This window comes from Syngnathus acus, chromosome 21, assembly GCF_901709675.1.
Source record: "Syngnathus acus chromosome 21, fSynAcu1.2, whole genome shotgun sequence".
Taxonomy (NCBI): Eukaryota; Metazoa; Chordata; class Actinopteri; order Syngnathiformes; family Syngnathidae; genus Syngnathus; species Syngnathus acus.
In genome coordinates this window covers 11,169,902-11,188,148 of record NC_051105.1, presented here as the reverse complement: position 1 = coordinate 11,188,148, position 18,247 = coordinate 11,169,902, and positions in this window count along the sequence as shown.

Sequence of the window (18,247 nt, the reverse complement as noted above, 5' to 3'; positions counted from 1 at the left end):
ACACACTTCCATACCACCAGTCACAGGCTCGGGGTGACTCACATCCCCCTGCTCTGGTCCTGTCCCCCCGCTGCAGGACAACACCACGATGCTCCAATGAACCTCGCCGTCGCCCACACTGCTGCCAGGTATGGGGCTGCCACAGCCAATTACACTGAAGGGGTGCACCTAGTGGAGAGGGCAGAGCGGCAGACGGGGCGGAGGGAGGGGGGGGGGGGGGGGGGTGAGGGAGACGGAGGGAGGGCTCGGACGGGGTTTGTGGTGAGTGCACGGCGGGGATGTGATCACAGGTAAATCCAACAAAAGCCACGTCCCTCTTTTTTTTAGCTTTTCCCGCTCTGTGTACGAGCTCTCTCGACCCGCCCGCCATTTACTCACAGCTAGTTTGCACATAGTCACCGGCCGTTTAATATTTCATAAGCGTTTTTATGCGGCGGAGAGAGCCGCTTCAAGAACAGAAGACGGAATTAGCCAACTCCAAATGGCCTTACTTATCTTTTAAATGTCACGCATCTGTCCGCCTTTGGGAGAATAAAGCAGTTAAGGGTAAAAATGTAAAAAAAAAAAAAAAAAAAAAGGTATTCTGAATCATTTCATGAGTAACGGAGATTTGAGGATCTCAAGACATAAGCACCCCCTGATGTTTTGAAAGACGGAGGAGACGGCTCACTTTAAAAGTGGGAGAGGAGGGCCTCATGTGGAGAGGGGATTAGATGGAACGGATAATAAGAGCAACATTCCGGTTTGTCTTTCTCTCGTTTCTTTGCAGAAATGCACACCGGCCACCATTTTATTAGGTACACCCAAATAAGTCCAGCAACTGATCAATTGGAGATATTTGACATTTTTGTTCAAACGGTGGTGCTTTTATAAAAAACAGAAAAAAAACGACCTTTGCTTTGACTGCATCATGGCCGTCAACTCAAAATAAGTAGCAGAGCGCAGCGGCCATTTTAGAACATTTTGACAAATTTTTCAAGAGACGGAATATTGTGTTATTATATTCTGTATAAACTGAGCTACCAAATAATTTCTTTCTTTCTTTCACCAAACCGCTGATGGGAAAACCCGAAAATCACAACAGCCTCACGTTGAGGCTTCATTCTCCCTCCGTCTCTCTCTCTCCCATCAGTCGTAGGCGTCAAATGAGAAAAAAGACAGCGTGTCATTCATCTTGCGCTCCTCATTTGCTGTCCTCGCGCTCTCCTTTTTTGATATGCCATCTCATTAGGTGCTATCGCTCCTCAACGGCGACATTAACAAACATTTGCCTTCCACAATTTTCAAAAGAGTCCCTCAGTCAGTGCCAGCGGGCCCCGTGTGTGACACAAACAGGCGAGAGGGAAATTAGGTATGTCTGTTTCCTATTAATTACAATCCTGGGAAGTCTCCCATGGACACACTCGGGCCACTCTATTACGGAGAGAGGGGGGCGTTAGCTGATAAATTAATAATCCGCCTTGTCACCAGCCACAGATGAATGGCCCCTGGTGATTGATGCTGTTTTCTTTCATAGGGCAGGAATTTGATGTCAGAGCCAAATGTGTTATCAATGCCACGGGACCTTTTACGAACGCGCTTGGTAAAATGGATGATCAGAAGAACGCCGACATCTGTCAACGGCGGCCGGCCGGCCGGTCGGGGCGCGCTATCATCATGCCGAGCTATTACAGGTAACTAACGGTGGGTCCCTAACGTCTCTGTCACTGTCCCTCGGCATCAGCCGCTCCTTAGTGTCTTAGCAGTTCATTAGCGGTGTGCCACGAAAGGCTCAACAACAAGGCTGATTCTTTTACCAAAGAGGTTTGCCCGTCCCTGGCAGAGGTTTATACCCTCCTTCCTTCCGTCATCTTTTGCCTATTTGTGCAAGGGTATTCCCGCGACCTATCTCCCCCCCCCCTCTCGGCTACCCCCGAGTTCAATTGACTGGTTGCCATGCGCGTTAAACAGGCCGATGCCCGCGCGCCTGGGGTCGGGGGGGTGCGGCGGACGGAATTGAAACCAGCTGAATTAATCTCCCGGAAAGAGCGGTGACAGGAGCCTGATTATGGGTAGTCCCTCGAACCGGGCCGGCCGCTTTGTGCCCTCCCCTCAGCAGCAAAGCAAAGGTTAATGCAGTCGTCTTGTTAGTTATACCATGGCCGGCGCCTTCTTGTACGCATCTGCAACTTTGTCCGCGTGACATCCAAACACCTCAGCTTTGACGCTCATCTTAACACTAATATCAATTCATTTTAATTATGAGCTGGGAATTTATTTAAAGATCTCAAAAGTGTAAGAGTCTGTCAACATTTCCAGAATTTGTCGTTGAAAACCCCCCTGATGGTTGTTTTTCTAGTATCCCACTGTCAACCGTCAAAAAAATGACTCCGCCGCACGCTTACACTTGAGGCACTATAGGCATCAGGCCTAATTCATAACAGCCATTTATGATAATAAATACATGTCCAACAATCTCAACCCCCCCCCCACCCCAGCCCACCTAGCACCACCATCACCACCATCGTTGGCTGCCAGTCCTCCACCCGACTCTCACTGATTTACAAATAGCTGATGGAGCAAGCAGCTGACAGAAATAAATGAGCTAATCTGATGGCTGTGTAGCACTTGCAGCCAGATATTAATTCATCAGGAGGCCGCAGAGTGCAGACAGATACAAATTCACGCTTTAATTATGTATGGGAGCAGTGCTAGGAACAGGAGACACCTCCACGAGGCAGGACTATTTCTCGGAGCATACTTTTCAAACCGCTTTGATCCCATGCTTATTTTGGTTTTCTTTCTGATCCCATAGTGGTCCCTTCTGTACCCCCCCCTCCCCCTTTCTAGGCACGCGCTCGCATGGGACATTCGATAATGAACAAGTGGAAAAACAACCTTTGCCACATTAAATGATATTGTTTTCGATTTGCAATTTTTACGAGCCCTTCCTGGAGCCTGTTTGATGTATTTTGTTCCCACTCCCCAGTCTCAAATGGCCCTCTGCCGACTGGCGGGCTTATCTAAATCAGTGGAGGCTTTATTGAAGGAGTGACCAGTGGGTATCTAAACAGAATGCAGGGTTATTGATTTCACAGAAGTGCTCTAATTGTTTCCACGAGACAAGGGCTTGTCGCAATGATTTGATTGATTAGCTTGATGCAGGTCTGCCTCCTCAAGACAAACGCCCCCCCCCCCCCCCCCCCCCCGGCTAGTTAATCGCACTGTAATCCCAATACGCTGGTGTATTTCTAATCCATCATCATTATCAGGGCTGTGCTCAGCACAAGATTAGTCCATGGGAGACTTGTTTCTCCACTTTCACAATTTCGCAATATTAACTCAGAGCCGACTGCAGTTAGCCGTTTTCTGCCCCGATTTGATTTGCGGCTCATGGTTGATGCAAATGCGGACAGATATTTAATTTATTTATTCATTTATTTATTTCTTTTAATTATTATTATAATTATTCATTTATTTTTTTAATTTGTTATTATATTTATTATTTATATATTCATTAATTCATTCATTTTTAAATAAATTTTTTTTTTATTGAAGCTAATTGAAACTACACCATCTAAACACTGTGCAAGGATATTTTTCTTCTTAAAAAAACCTCAGATTTTGTTGCTGTTTTTGCGAGTCTGGACCGGATTAACGGTATCACCATTCATTTCAGTGGGGAAAGATGATTTGCCTTGGAACACATGAAACTCACAAGTCGAGGCAGCACCGTATTTTCAAATCACAAGAACAGGGCAAAGTTTGAATGTCATTCCTTTGTGTAAGTAAAAAGCATTGGAAGTAAAACGGAGGGAGACTTCCTTGGTTGTCAAAGCGCTTCTTCAATTCAAGCCTCAGACGAACATCTCCCTTAAGGCACTGTGGCCAGGCTGACATGTGGCGTATGTCTGGGCGAGACCCTGCTAAAAGTCCCGTGGACATCAAATGAGCAGCCAGAGCCCGCAGCCTGAGAAAAGCAGAGGCGAGGAAGACGGCGAGGGGAAGCGAAAAAAAAAAAAGCAAAAGGGGGCTTCAAGTGTGAAGTGATGGACCGAGACGCCGTGAGTGGCGGAGGCCGTGTGCCGCTCGCCGTCCTTGCCTGTGGTGGTGCTCTTCACTTGCGTGTCCGAGGAGAAGCGAGTGGGAGGGGGGGGGGGGGTTCTCGGAGACTTAAAGAAGGGTCAGACCAGAGGGCTTTGTCACAACATGTGAAGGTGACACCTCAGAGGACCTGCCGACAGTTTTCCTGAAGGGAGAAAAGACTTGAACTGCTTCTCACAGTGACACTTGAGTTCAACCTCTCTCGACTCCGCTGGACACTTCGCTGGCTGGACTGATGTGTTTGAACACTCCCTTTGTTCATTGGGTGCAGCCGCGGAATGGACTTCTGTATCGTTGTGGTTTTTCACGGCGCACGCAACAACTCCCATTCCCCCATTATGAGTCAGACGAACAAAGGAGGCGTCAGTGCGGCCTCCACAATTATGCAATGAAAAAGATTTCTTCTCTACACTGGATGTTGCCAGTCTTTGAGCCCACGTGTCTGAAGAAAACCGTGTCTTGTAGATTAAGTGATAGCAAAACACATCAGCAAAAGAGTAAAGGGGCCGTACATGCAAAAAAGACTATTTTTAAAAATAAATTTAAAGTGAGTTGAGGAATTTCACTTAGACAAAATTAGTGCTTTGGGGCCATTTTGTGTTTTCCTGATACCAGAGAGCTAAGAATTAAGAGTTGAGGAGCTTCAGTTTAACAGAAGTGATGCTAAAAAGCCTTTTTGTGGCACCTTTTGGGAATTTTGGCACTCACTTATTCAAAGTGCAACTTTCTCTGGGAAAATTACAAAACCAAACAAGTCGCATTAATGCCCAAAAGTATTCTCATGACTTTTTGTTTTTTTCCCCCTGAGTCTTCGATGCTTCCTGAGACCTATTAAGAGAACCAACAGCAGCGGGTTAATATACCTCTGGAGATGTTTATCAGGCATAGTTAGATTGGAAGCGGCTGCAAATAACCCGCGTCTTCATCTGCATGTCTTCATCTTTTATGGCCCATGCGAGGCCTCCTGCTCCACTGCTACTCAGCCGCCATAAATGTTTAAAAAATGACCTTTGGTAACGAGTTTGTCATTGTTTGATTCAGAAATATCAACCGGGCCATTATGGTGGCAGCTATGTTTTTTCCAATCAATATACAATAGTCTATTAATATTTAATTTTTGTATATGTCACTATGTTATAAGGCCAAAACGAGTTGGGGGTGTTGTGATGCAACACCTGTTTCTTTCCAAGCACTGATGATTCACCAGCTCAATGTGGCCTAGTGGTAGAGTGCATGCCCTGAGACTGGAAGGTTGTAGGTTCAAACCCCGGCCGGGTCATACCAAAGACTATAAAATTGGGACCAATTTCCTCTCTGCTTGGCACTCAGCATGAAGGGATGGAAATGGGGGGCCCAGCGCACTGATGCTAACTTTACCACCAACACGCTAATGTTTCTATGCTAACCCGACTTAGTGGTTAATCAATGGTTTAAAATAAGGAAGCTAACATGCTACTTCCTGTTTGTGCTTGCCCAGCGCACTGATGCTAACTTTACCATCAACACGCTAATGTTTTTATGCTAACCTGACTTAGTGGTCAATGACGCACCCCTGAACCAGTGGTTTAAAATACCAAACTAAAAAAAGGATATAAAAGAATAACAGGCCGGCTCAACTTTGCCGGGATGAGTTTTAACTCTTTGGGGGCCGTAAATATTGGGAGGAAGGCATGTGCGATCCCAATGTTTCTGGAATGTTTAAAAAGGTCAATATGCTGATATTTTTGACAGCGCTTGACCTTTAGTGGAAAAAAGTAACAAAACCATTGGAATTGGAATAACTTCTTTGTTTAGTTCTGCCAAATAATGTATCACAGTCAAAGCATGCCGTCTCCCAGCAGCATCTGCCCGTGAGTGAGCGGACTATTAATCCGCCGTATTGATCTCATATCAAAAAGGTGCTATTTAAATGCGGCGGGAGACGCCATCGGTTGCGTTTGGAGTCAGGCCGGATCGCCCCGGCCAGGTTTTTGTCGCCGCCTTTGTCCAGGTGGCCCCGCATCTGGACGGCCGGTCAAAGTGCCCGCGGCCACAGAAACTGAGAAAAGTCATTGATCACTTTGGTGGCGCCAGATGTCACATCAAATAGCTCCCGACAACAACACAACTGAAGGCAAAAACACAACTCAATTCCGCCTGGAGTATTCCCGCGCATGCGTTTGGATTGACCTCACATTAACCCAAATACATTTGATCTTTAAGAACCATAAATTGGCTTTTGTCATTACCATAGGTTAATTACAGAGATTTGCTCTGTAGCGTTGCTACGTTGAGATTGCAATAATAAGCGGCACACAAAAGCCATTCACGCCGGGCGCAATAGGCATTGTTTTGATCTTGCTATTCCTGTTGGCAGTCGTGTTTGCGTTGCTCGATTATCAGCGCGCTTTCCTCGCGATACGGCCAGATTCTGCCCAGGCGGGTTCAAACCGTGCCCTTCCTGTCATTCTCTGCAAAATAAGTCAAGTCGTGCGGGCCAGACGCCGAGCCCGTAGAGCTCACAAGCCCAACCAAATTATTTGCGTTTCTAAAGCTAGGCGCAAACCCGTATAAACCTTTTGAAAACTGCAATATAACAACAAGCAACTGAAAAAAATTCTACTGCATCTATAAAGGCAATTGATAAAGATCTGAAAGGATAAGAAGGACTACAAGAAGTTGCTTAGCTGTCGATTTATGACTTGACTGTGCCAATTTCTCTCAGCACTTCCTGACCCACATTTCTATTTTGGTTCACTCTCGTAATCGTAAAGGCTCGAAAGCTCGTATGTGCGTTTCATAATCACAGTGGCAAACAAACAAGAAGGTCAGGTTCTTTTTTTTTTTTTTTCTCTTTTGGATGTAAAATGTTGTAATGGTTTTAGATTTCTGACCTTCTGGAGAGGCTCTTGTGGAAAGCAATGATGACTGATCACAGTGAGTCAATCTGGGCTCTGGAGCAAACGTAAACAAGTAAATCTTGCGTTGTATGTCAATCCGACTTTTGCAGACTTTGGTTAGAAGTGGTGGAACATTTACGATAGAGGAAAATCACTTAAGATTATCTTTCACAGAGATCCAAATTGATCTTAATCAAAAAGGGGCGGAATATCAAAATCAAATTATCCAGAATATTTCCCTTTTTTTACATTTACCGTTGTCAACTTGATTTTTTTCTGAGGTAGAAAATGCCCAACGCTATGTTTACCCATCTTCCATATTTTACATTTATCTACCTTGACTTTTGTCAGAGCAGATCCAAGAAAATCAATATTAACACACCAGAGGAAATCGCTAAGGATAATCTTTCAGACATCAGACCGAAGCGTCTTTGCTGACTTTGGAAAGAAGTTTTTTTCTGGACGTTGCCTTATGTGTCGCCTCTCTTCCGTTTAATCCCAAATTGTAAACAAGACGTTTGACAGCAAAAAGGATTACCGAGTATACGTTCTTTTAATTAGACTTACAGCTTGCCACCTTCCCTTTTTTTTTTCCTCTCCTTCCTGCCTTGCTTTTTTCTCCAGCGCCGGCCGTCTCAAGCCGGGTGACAATGATGAATGCAGAACATGAAAGGCATTAATGCAGCAGATTCCGCTCAATGTCAGCTCTTTCTTCACCGAGTCAAGTTAAACAAACAAGATCAAGCCATAGGAAAATGGTAATTGACCCTCCTGAGATATGGCTTCTGTTATAGGTGCAAGAGGTCAAAGTTCCTCTTTGACGTAGTTAGAGGAGATGGACATGCCATTAGATCAACCTGTTAGCGGCGGTGGAAGGAAGCGCCTTCTTCTCAGATGAGTTTCTTTTTTTATATACGTATATTTCCTATATTTTAATATATATCCGTGTTTCTTAATCAGCGCCATAATTCCATTGTGCTACACGGCTTTGAGAGCTGCAAGACACGTGGAAAGCCTGATTGCTGCATTAAGGTGCAAAGACCTCCGACATTGTGATGACATGAGGTGCAGGAATCAAAGTAATTGGGACCCACTTTTGGACTTTGAACTTGAACTTCTGAATGATGACTCATTTACCTTTTGATGGAAGGTAGCGGGATAATGAGAAAGATGGCGCGCCAATTTGGACAAGTCTGGAAATTTTTTTTTGCTGACAGCATTACATACAGTGCCTTGCGAAAGTATTCGGCCCCCTTGAACCTTTCAACATTTCGCGACATTTCAGGCTTCAAACATAAAGATATAAAAGTTTAATTTTTTGTCAAGAATCAACAACAAGTGGGACACAATCGTGAAGTGGAACAAAATTTATTGGATAATTTAAACTTTTTAACAAATAAAAAACTGAAAAGTGGGGCGTGCAATATTATTCGGCCCCTTTGCGCTAATACTTTGTAGCGCCACCTTTTGCTGCAATTACAGCTGCAAGTCGCTTGGGGTATGTCTCTATCAGTTTTGCACATCGAGAGACTGGAATTCTTGCCCATTCTTCCTTGCAAAACAGCTCGAGCTCAGTGAGGTTGGATGGAGAGCGTTTGTGAACAGCAGTCTTCAGCTCTTTCCACAGATTCTCGATTGGATTCAGGTCTGGACTTTGACTTGGCCATTCTAACACCTGGATACGTCTATTTGTGAACCATTCCATTGTAGATTTGGCTTTATGTTTTGGATCATTGTCCTGTTGGAAGATAAATCTCCGTCCCAGTCTCAGGTCTTTTGCAGACTCCAACAGGTTTTCTTCCAGAATGGTCCTGTATTTGGCTCCATCCATCTTCCCATCAATTTTAGCCATCTTCCCTGTCCCTGCTGAAGAAAAGCAGGCCCAAACCATGATGCTGCCACCACCATGTTTGACAGTGGGGATGGTGTGTTCAGGGTGATGAGCTGTGTTGCTTTTACGCCAAACATATCATTTTGCATTGTGGCCAAAAAGTTCGATTTTGGTTTCATCTGACCAGAGCACCTTCTTCCACATGTTTGGTGTGTCTCCCAGGTGGCTTGTGGCAAACTTTAAACGAGACTTTTTATGGATATCTTTGAGAAATGGCTTTCTTCTTGCCACTCTTCCATAAAGGCCAGATTTGTGCAGTGCACGACTGATTGTTGTCCTATGGACAGACTCTCCCACCTCAGCTGTAGTTATCTGCAGTTCATCCAGAGTGATCATGGGCCTCTTGGCTGCATCTCTCCTTGTTTGAGATGAAAGTTTGGAGGGACGGTCGGGTCTTGGTAGATTTGCAGTGGTCTGATACTCCTTCCATTTCAATATAATTGCTTGCACAGTGCTCCTTGAGATGTTTAAAGCTTGGGAAATCTTTTTGTATCCAAATCCGGCTTTAAACTTCTCCACAACAGTATCTCGGACCTGCCTGGTGTGTTCCTTTGTCTTCATGGTTCTCTCTGCGCTTTAAACAGAACCCTGAGACTATCAAAGAGCAGGTGCATTTATACGGAGACTTGATTACACACAGGAGCATTCTATTTATCATCATCAGTCATTTAGGACAACATTGGATCATTCAAAGATCCTCACTGAACTTCTGGAGTGAGTTTGCTGCACTGAAAGTAAAGGGGCCGAATAATAGTGCACGCCCCACTTTTCAGTTTTTTATTTGTTAAAAAAGTTTAAATTATCCAATAAATTTCGTTCCACTTCACGATTGTGTCCCACTTGTTGATTCTTGACAAAAAAATAAAATTTTATATCTTTATGTTTGAAGCCTGAAATGTGGCGAAATGTTGAAAGGTTCAAGGGGGCCGAATACTTTCTCAAGGCACTGTATATATATTTTTTCTTATAAATATATATATGTTTTATTTTATATCATCATCATCATCATCGGTTTAAAGTCCGCTTTCCAGGCGCCGCTGGGTTGGACTGGATTCTCGATATGGCTTTCTTCCACCGGGGACAGTCCATGGCCATCTCGTGGTTGAGAGTGCCTATACTGAGAAAATCTTTGGAGCAAAACTTTTTACAGTCGGATGCCCTGCCTGACACCAACCCAAGGGGAAATTTATTTTCTGTAGGGGTTGACTCCCTTAGCCCATTCCTCTCCCGAGGAGCCCACTGGGCAGTGGTACTATTTAACCCATAGTTGGGGGATATATGTTTTATTTTATATATATATATATATATATATATATATATATATATATATATATATATATATATAAAACAAATGTATATATATTTGTTTTACTTTTATTTTTACATATATCTAACAAATATTACCGAACCTGTTGGGTCCACAACATTTATCTGAACAGAATCTCACAGAGGCGGGATATGTCTTCGATGGCCAGCGACTTCTGCAGAAGGGCGACCCAGACACACAGCGAGTGTGGCTGAGATCCGCGCCTTCCCTCAGTTTGGTCGTGCCTTTTATTGAGGAACAAACAATGGGGCAAGTGTACATAAATGCATAGCTTCTTTAGACAGGAAGGACATTCCACAATTACATCTCATGACGACAGCGATACTATTACGGACAGAAGCAGATGGTCGTCTCATGACTTTAGCTTAACAAAAACGTAGTCTTAGTGGTCATGGGATGGATACTTCTGTGGCGTTCTCATGACTTCTACTTAAATAAGACGTTTGTCTGCTTCAGCCATCCCATGACAACCTCATGATCTGTTCACTATGGGGCTTATTGTATAGTGCGACTCATGACTCCAGACATGAGTTCCTTAGCCAGCCAGATGCTCCCAAGTCATTATCACGAGGTCAAAATGTCACATCCTGTAGAAAATCTTGCACACATAAGTAGATACATAGAATCCAATGATAAAAAGTATATTTTTCCCAACATTCCCCCCTGTTTAACATTGGAATTCATAGGAAACCAAAACATCAGCTAATAACTACATATGTGTATAAATGAGTATATGCCTACACAATTTAGTATGGCAACAACAAAAAGTATGAACGTTTACATTCCAGAGTTCATCAGAACTACAGCTCTCCATTCGGCTTTGGCCATGTTCGTCATAATGGAATGTATTTTGTTTTGGATCATCAAAAAGAAAAAACAAACAGGCAGGCGATTTACGCAAGGTGGTCCCACTCATCTTGTTCACGATGGACCAACATGATATTCTGGACAGCAAATGCTGATGTCAACATTTTAGTCATCATGTGACGAATACAAGGTATGATGCATGATGTAAAAATACAGAGAAATAACAGTATGGCAACTAAAAGAACTGCGACTTTCAAGAGAAGTTGCCTCCAATTGCCGTAAAACAGCCACCAAAAGGGATGGACATCCTTGGCCGGAGTTTCATCCTGGGACATAGCCCTACGGAGGTTCCGAAGTCCTTGTAGAGCATACTCGATGTGGGTGTCATTTTCTCCTGGGATGTAGGTACAACAGGAGGTACCAACTATTTCACACACACCTCCTTTTTCGGCAGTCAGGAGGTCCAAAACCATTCGGGACTGTAGTGCCATTAGTCTCAGAGCTTGCAGTTCCGTCTGGTAACCTGTAAGGGGCTCTAGAGTAAAATTGGCAAAGGTCTTCAACCTGTAGTCCATAGTTTCTATTCGAAGAATAGTCTTAGCCACACCCGCCTGTGGGAAGAGTGTGAGTGCCACCTTTTGTCCTGTGCTCCAAAGCTTGTATTCATCTGGTACGTCTGAGCCCCAGACACTGTCGTAGGGACGGAAGGTGGGGGCAACAGCTGCACGTCTCTTTCGCTGATGATGTTCCTGAAAATGTGTCAGACTGAGGAACACAGTGTGATCTGACACATATACGGGGGCACATGTGCCATCCCATTGTCCTGGAAGGACTGCGTAGCCTCGGCGACCACAAAGCCACCATCCCCCTTCGATGATAGAGTGGGGATTTTCGCCTCCTGCTAGGATTTGTCGGATTGCTACTGTGGTATTCATCAAGGTCTCGCTGGAAGGTTCTAGAAGTGCGGTGGTGATGCAGCGTTTTGTATCTCCCACCTTTATTCCATCAACACGTCTTCGTCGGAAGCACAGGGGATGTGAGATGGTTTCACTCACTTCGAGAGTCACTGGTGCGGGTGTGACGACAGAACTTCTTGACACTATTGTGAATGGCCTTGAGATGTTGTAACAGGGATGGGCGGCTAGTTGTGCCTCATTACTTTCCGACCGTCTGAGTCCTTTGAGGGGATTAAACCCAAAAGCCCTTAGTATTGCGAAACACCATCCATTTTACTCTGGCATGGGTCGGGCATGTAGGACGGGCTGTTGACTTGATCGTGGCATTATGGAACATACATAACATTCAGTTTGATTGTATGTTTTGGCCAACATTGACACATACTGGTACCACATGTTGTCTGCATGTGGTATATCTGGGTTTATCTTTATATACTTTGTCAACAGTTCGGTCGTCATTCTCTTGATTCGAGCGGAAGTTCCACTTTCCCCTTGGGGACCCTGGACACTCCATGTCATTGGCAAGCATGCTACAGCCACAGCACAGACAAGCACTCCTCTGAGTGCCATTTTCCGTTCAGTTCCACAGAGCCACCTGAACCCCTAGGGAGCTAAATGGTCAGGGTTCTTAGTTCTTCACCGGTTTGAGACTGATGCCAAACTATAATTGGCACCCCCTTTGCAGCCGGATACTTCGCCCTGACCGGGGCCTAGGAGCCAAGCACTCTCTGCAGCTTACAGTGGCTGAGATGTATCCAGCTGGGTCTTTCTGCACAGCTGTGGGTGTGGCGAGTAGGACTTGGAATGGTCCCTCCCACCGGGGTGAAGACCACGTCTTTCGTTTGATTACTTTGATGAAGACCCAGTCACCTGGTTTTGCTGAGCCATCCTGTGGAGATAAAGGAGTGGAGGGCAGTAAACTTGCATTTGACACATTTTTCGTTTGCATGGTTTTGATCATGTAGTCAGCTAGAGTTAGCTCTTCTGTGTCTTTGTCTTGATCATGTGAGATCAGAGGGAGCCTGTATGCTCTGCCATGAATGATCTCATAAGGGGTTAAACCCTTGCCACAGGGCATAATCCTCATATAGAGTTTTACAAAATCTAGACATTCGGGCCATGGTCTTCCTGTTTCTGCCATGCATTTGGTTAATGACCGAATTGACAAAATGTGGTCCGTTGTCACTGTAAATGGTCTCTGGGATGCCATAACTGGGAATGATGGTCTTGCAGATAGCCTTTGCTATTCATAGCATCTGCATTCTTTGCTGGGATTATTTCTGTCCACCTTGAAAAGGCATCGATTAGGACTAATCAGTATTTGTACAGTCCACACCTGTTTAGTTCTATGAAGTCCATATGCGACATTTGGAACGGATATGTTGGTTCTGGGGATTTTCCTCTTTTTGGTCTTACATTCCCTTGTGGATTATTTTTTATACAGACTTCACACGTTCTACAAAAAAGTTTTGAGTACAAATTGAAACCATACGTTGTAAAGTGTTGTGATATTAGCTCCTGCATCCCCCCTGTCGACACATGAGTACTTCCTTGTGTCGAAATTGCAGCTGCTCTAAAAAGGGATTTAGGGAGAACAAGCTTATTATTTACAACGTATATGTCTTTGTCTGTCAGATGTGCACCTTTAGCAATCCACATTTTCTGTTCTTGTTTAGGGGCTAAATGTTGCATATCATGCAAGATCTGTATATTTATTAGTTCTTCCTTTTCTGACGGCAATCTCAGAAATAGGTCTGAGGTTCTGTATTTGCCTATAGCAGCTTCCTTTGCTGTTTTATCTGCTAAGGCATTGCCTATTGATACAAAATCTTTCCTCCGTGTGTGTGCCTCACATTTGCAAATTGCAAGCTTTGTGGGCAACATTACTGCCTGGAGGAGCTGGATTAGAAGTTGTGCATGTGTTATTTGCTTTCCTGTCGAAGTTATCATTCCACGCCTTTCCCATTGTTTTGCAAAGTAAAAAACTGTTGAAAATGCATACTGGCTGTCTGTGTATACAATTAGGTCTTGTCCATCTGCTAGAGTACACGCTCTGGTCAGTGCAATGATTTGTGACAATAACAGAGCTGTATAAGACAAATGTCTGGCTGGAGACAGCATGTTCATTTTACTTTGAAGTAACAACACATCAACAGCATGTGGTACCAACAGGTCTGTGGGATGGAACAAGTTAACCTCTGCTGACGATTCTACTGCCATTGCAGCAGCACATATAACGAACACATTTTCCACTTTGTTCTCAACAGGTGTTAACCCTTCTGAAGTGGGGGTGAGTTTCATATAGAGGTTCTTTTAGGTTCCCGTGTGGATCATGTTTCACACAAACAGGACATGCTTTTTTTTTTAAAAAAAAAAAAATTTCACTAAAGAATCTAAACCGAAGGTAACTAATAACTCATCCCCCCCTGTTGTCACATAAGTGACACAATTGGGGTTGCCTTAAGAAGTCATTTTGGCAAAACAGTTTTGTTACTGACGTGGTCAATAACACCTTATCCATTATCGCACCCTTTGTTGTTTGAACTAATGCCACTCTCAATTTTGTCAATGCTTCTACTTTTGGTGTCCACGCGAATGTATCTTCGACTGCTAACGGCTGTCCATGAGCCACTCCTGTCAGTGGCTTAGCAATGTCAGCATAACGTGGAGCCCAAGCTCTGCAGCAATCACAGAAAAAAAAACACAAGTTGTTCTTTGTGACAGGTCGTGGTGTGTCTAATATAGCCTGTTTCCTGCCTCATTGCACTGCTCTCCCTTTCGCTGAGAGTAAACCAAGATAGTTTACTTCTGGTTTTACCCATCGTAACTTCTGTTACTTGACTTAATTTCCTCTCTGGCCTAAATGCTGCATGAGGAGAAAGGAATCTCATCCCCACGCTTCCTTTGTTTCAAAAGCAATTATCATCAATGTAGACCAAAACTTGACTTTTAGATGAAAGCGTAAAACCAGCCATTCAATTCATGATAATCAGTGAAATAAGCCCTATTTTCTTTTCTTAGCATTAGATTTGCTCAAGATCACTCTTTCTTCAAAGTTGCTCTGCTAATTTTCCCATAGCATTCTCCAACAACGTCAACCATTCAACCTGTATCTTGTCAGTTATTCATTCCTGCTCATTTGCATCTCTTTCTCTTTCACACACACACACGCACACACACACACACACACACACACACACACACACACACACACACACACACACACACACACACACACACACACACACACACACACACACACAGCCTCCATTATACACTGGTCTCACTCTCCTCAAGCTCTCTTCAAGCTGTTCACACAGTCATACATTATTTTCAATTCACATTCCTCGTTTGAATTTGCCCCATCTCAAGGTTCTTGATAAAACAACCCACTCATTCCAATTTTGACATATTCCAAAAATTCACATTTACATTGTCCCAGTTTGAAATTCACATCATTCAGCCCATTCAAATCACACCGGGGAAAGTTTTCAACATTCCCGAAATCGCTAAATTAAAAAATTATGTTTTCACGTTAACTTATTAATCCTTTGTATGGCATGCTCAAACTTGGCCAATAAAAGATTGATTAAATTTTCTGCAAAATTTCACAAAATTCATTTTTTCACCTCTAATTTCTACATTTTTCCAACTGATTCAATTCTGCTCCAACATCATTCTGTTGCATCCTCTAAGTATTTATTAATCTTTTACGCCTTCACAGCAGTTTCTCCAGAAATTGCATTTTCTTGTTTCAAAATAATTTTGCCTTTTTGTGTCGTGGTGCAAATCGAATAGACCGCAGTCTAGTAAATTTCCTTGCACACTATTTTAGCCAATTTCATAATTTTAACACATAGACACACATAAACACACAGAAAACACAAGGACAAGACAAGGGCCCACAATAAAGACACAATAGACAAACAACATCAACAAACAGCGCTGCGCAAACATCTTCATCTATTTGATGTTTTGGTTTTACTATTTTTATTTATTTTTTCATATTAGTGGCCTTATCTTTCAATAAGGTTGACACCTGTATCATTCGCATACATCAGCATCGTTTATACTTTGGGGAAACTTAACAGCCTTCGTCATGCTTCTTGTTTGTACAGGAGTTCTAATTGACTGACCGTGACATATTTTGCTATTATATGGGGGAGTTTACAGATCTTTTAAATTTAGATGCATGTTTTGCATAGGAGCAGAAAGAGCTTTTTGCCTCAGGCTCCTCTGCTTAACAGTGCGCCCGCGCACTGTGGCTTCATTGTCTGACAAACATACTTGCGGCCTCATCGCTCTTAATGACACTTGCCTCAAGTTTGGTAACTTATTTAACATATATACTTCTCATCTCCTTATATATTGTCAGTAACATTTTGACGGCCCCCCATTTTAATGAATTTAGTCCAACTGTCAAATCCTAGGGATTTCTAAAGCTGGAATGTTTCTTTAGTGGGATAACAACTTTCTGTGGTAATTCCTGCTTCGACCAGTTTCCTGGTGAGGAATTCTTGCCTGTGCTTCCACAGAAATTCGTTATTTCTTCCCACTATATTACATGCAGCACATACGTGCTACCATTCACACACACATTCACACCGCGGAATTTTCTTAACACAACGAGGTGTATTTACGTCTACAAGTTCCATCTGTAGACCGAATTCCTATCACTTGGAATTCACAACAAGGACTCCGCCGCCCTTACCCGGGTACCCTTTTTTCCGGGGACTAAAATACCCCAACCACGCAGCCAACGAAGAGGTCTCACCGAATCTCTGAAAGATTTCTCTTGAAGATTCCGTCAATCGTCGCCGCCGAGAGGTGCTGAACTGGACTTCGCCGGCCTGGTGGATGAACATCGCTCCCCAGGGCTTTCCTTCAGGGTCCTGGGACCTCTGCCGTGCACGGATTCGGCGTCCTCAACACTCCTCGGATCAGCGAGCAGATTTTCAGGAATCCCGGACGAGCCCCCAAAAATGTTGGGTCCACAACATTTATCTGAACAGAATCTCACAGAGGCGGGATATGTCTTCGATGGCCAGCGACTTCTGCAGAAGGGCGACCCAGACACACAGCGAGTGTGGCTGAGATCCGCGCCTTCCCTCAGTTTGGTCGTGCCTTTTATTGAGGAACAAACAATGGGGCAAGTGTACATAAATGCATAGCTTCTTTAGACAGGAAGGACATTCCACAATTACATCTCATGACGACAGCGATACTATTACGGACAGAAGCAGATGGTCGTCTCATGACTTTAGCTTAACAAAAACGTAGTCTTAGTGGTCATGGGATGGATACTTCTGTGGCGTTCTCATGACTTCTACTTAAATAAGACGTTTGTCTGCTTCAGCCATCCCATGACAACCTCATGATCTGTTCACTATGGGGCTTATTGTATAGTGCGACTCATGACTCCAGACATGAGTTCCTTAGCCAGCCAGATGCTCCCAAGTCATTATCACGAGGTCAAAATGTCACATCCTGTAGAAAATCTTGCACACATAAGTAGATACATAGAATCCAATGATAAAAAGTATATTTTTCCCAACAGAACCGGATTTGAACATCCAATGGGAGGGCCAATCCGATCGAAGCCGAGAAGTGTAATTGCGATGCGCTTTATTAGGCCGAGTGGCGTCTCGTGTTTGTTGCCGCCTTTCAATTTCTGTATCTGTCTGTGCAGTTGGTGTTTTTACGACCGTCAATTTATTACCTGGGTTTTGTGCGCCTGGCCACTTGCGTTTATAGAGTAATAAGGGAATGTGTTTAATGTGGCCCGCTTTCAGTTGCCGTGCGGATTGCGAGCATGAATCACGGGGCTTGATTAAACCGCGCTGTCCCAGGCTATTACGCGTGCTTAATTTCATACCGACTATAAATAAAGCAATTATTTTCTTATGCGCACTGTCAAAGTTAAGAGCTCGTGCGTTTGCTTGCGCCGAGACAATTGGAGATGAAGGCTGTTTCGGCGACGTATTGTGCATCCGCCGTGCCCATCTGGTTAATCCATCGCTCACGTCGACCATGGCGGCGGTTTGATTTGGACAAAGCTCTGTAAACTATCCCGCCGCCTTACAAGCAAAAGTGTTAAATAAGGCCAGCGAGTTCCAACGCATCGTCGGCGTTAATCTACAGATTGCCGCTCGGGTATTACGCAAAGGGAAATTCCTCAAAAGAAAAGTGAAATCCTCAAGATTCAGAATATGGGAGGGCTTATCCCGATGCTTGCTTTTATTTCTAATCTTCATTGTTGCTTTCGCGCAGTTTTATCTCGGTCCCGAGTGATGGAAGACAAAAT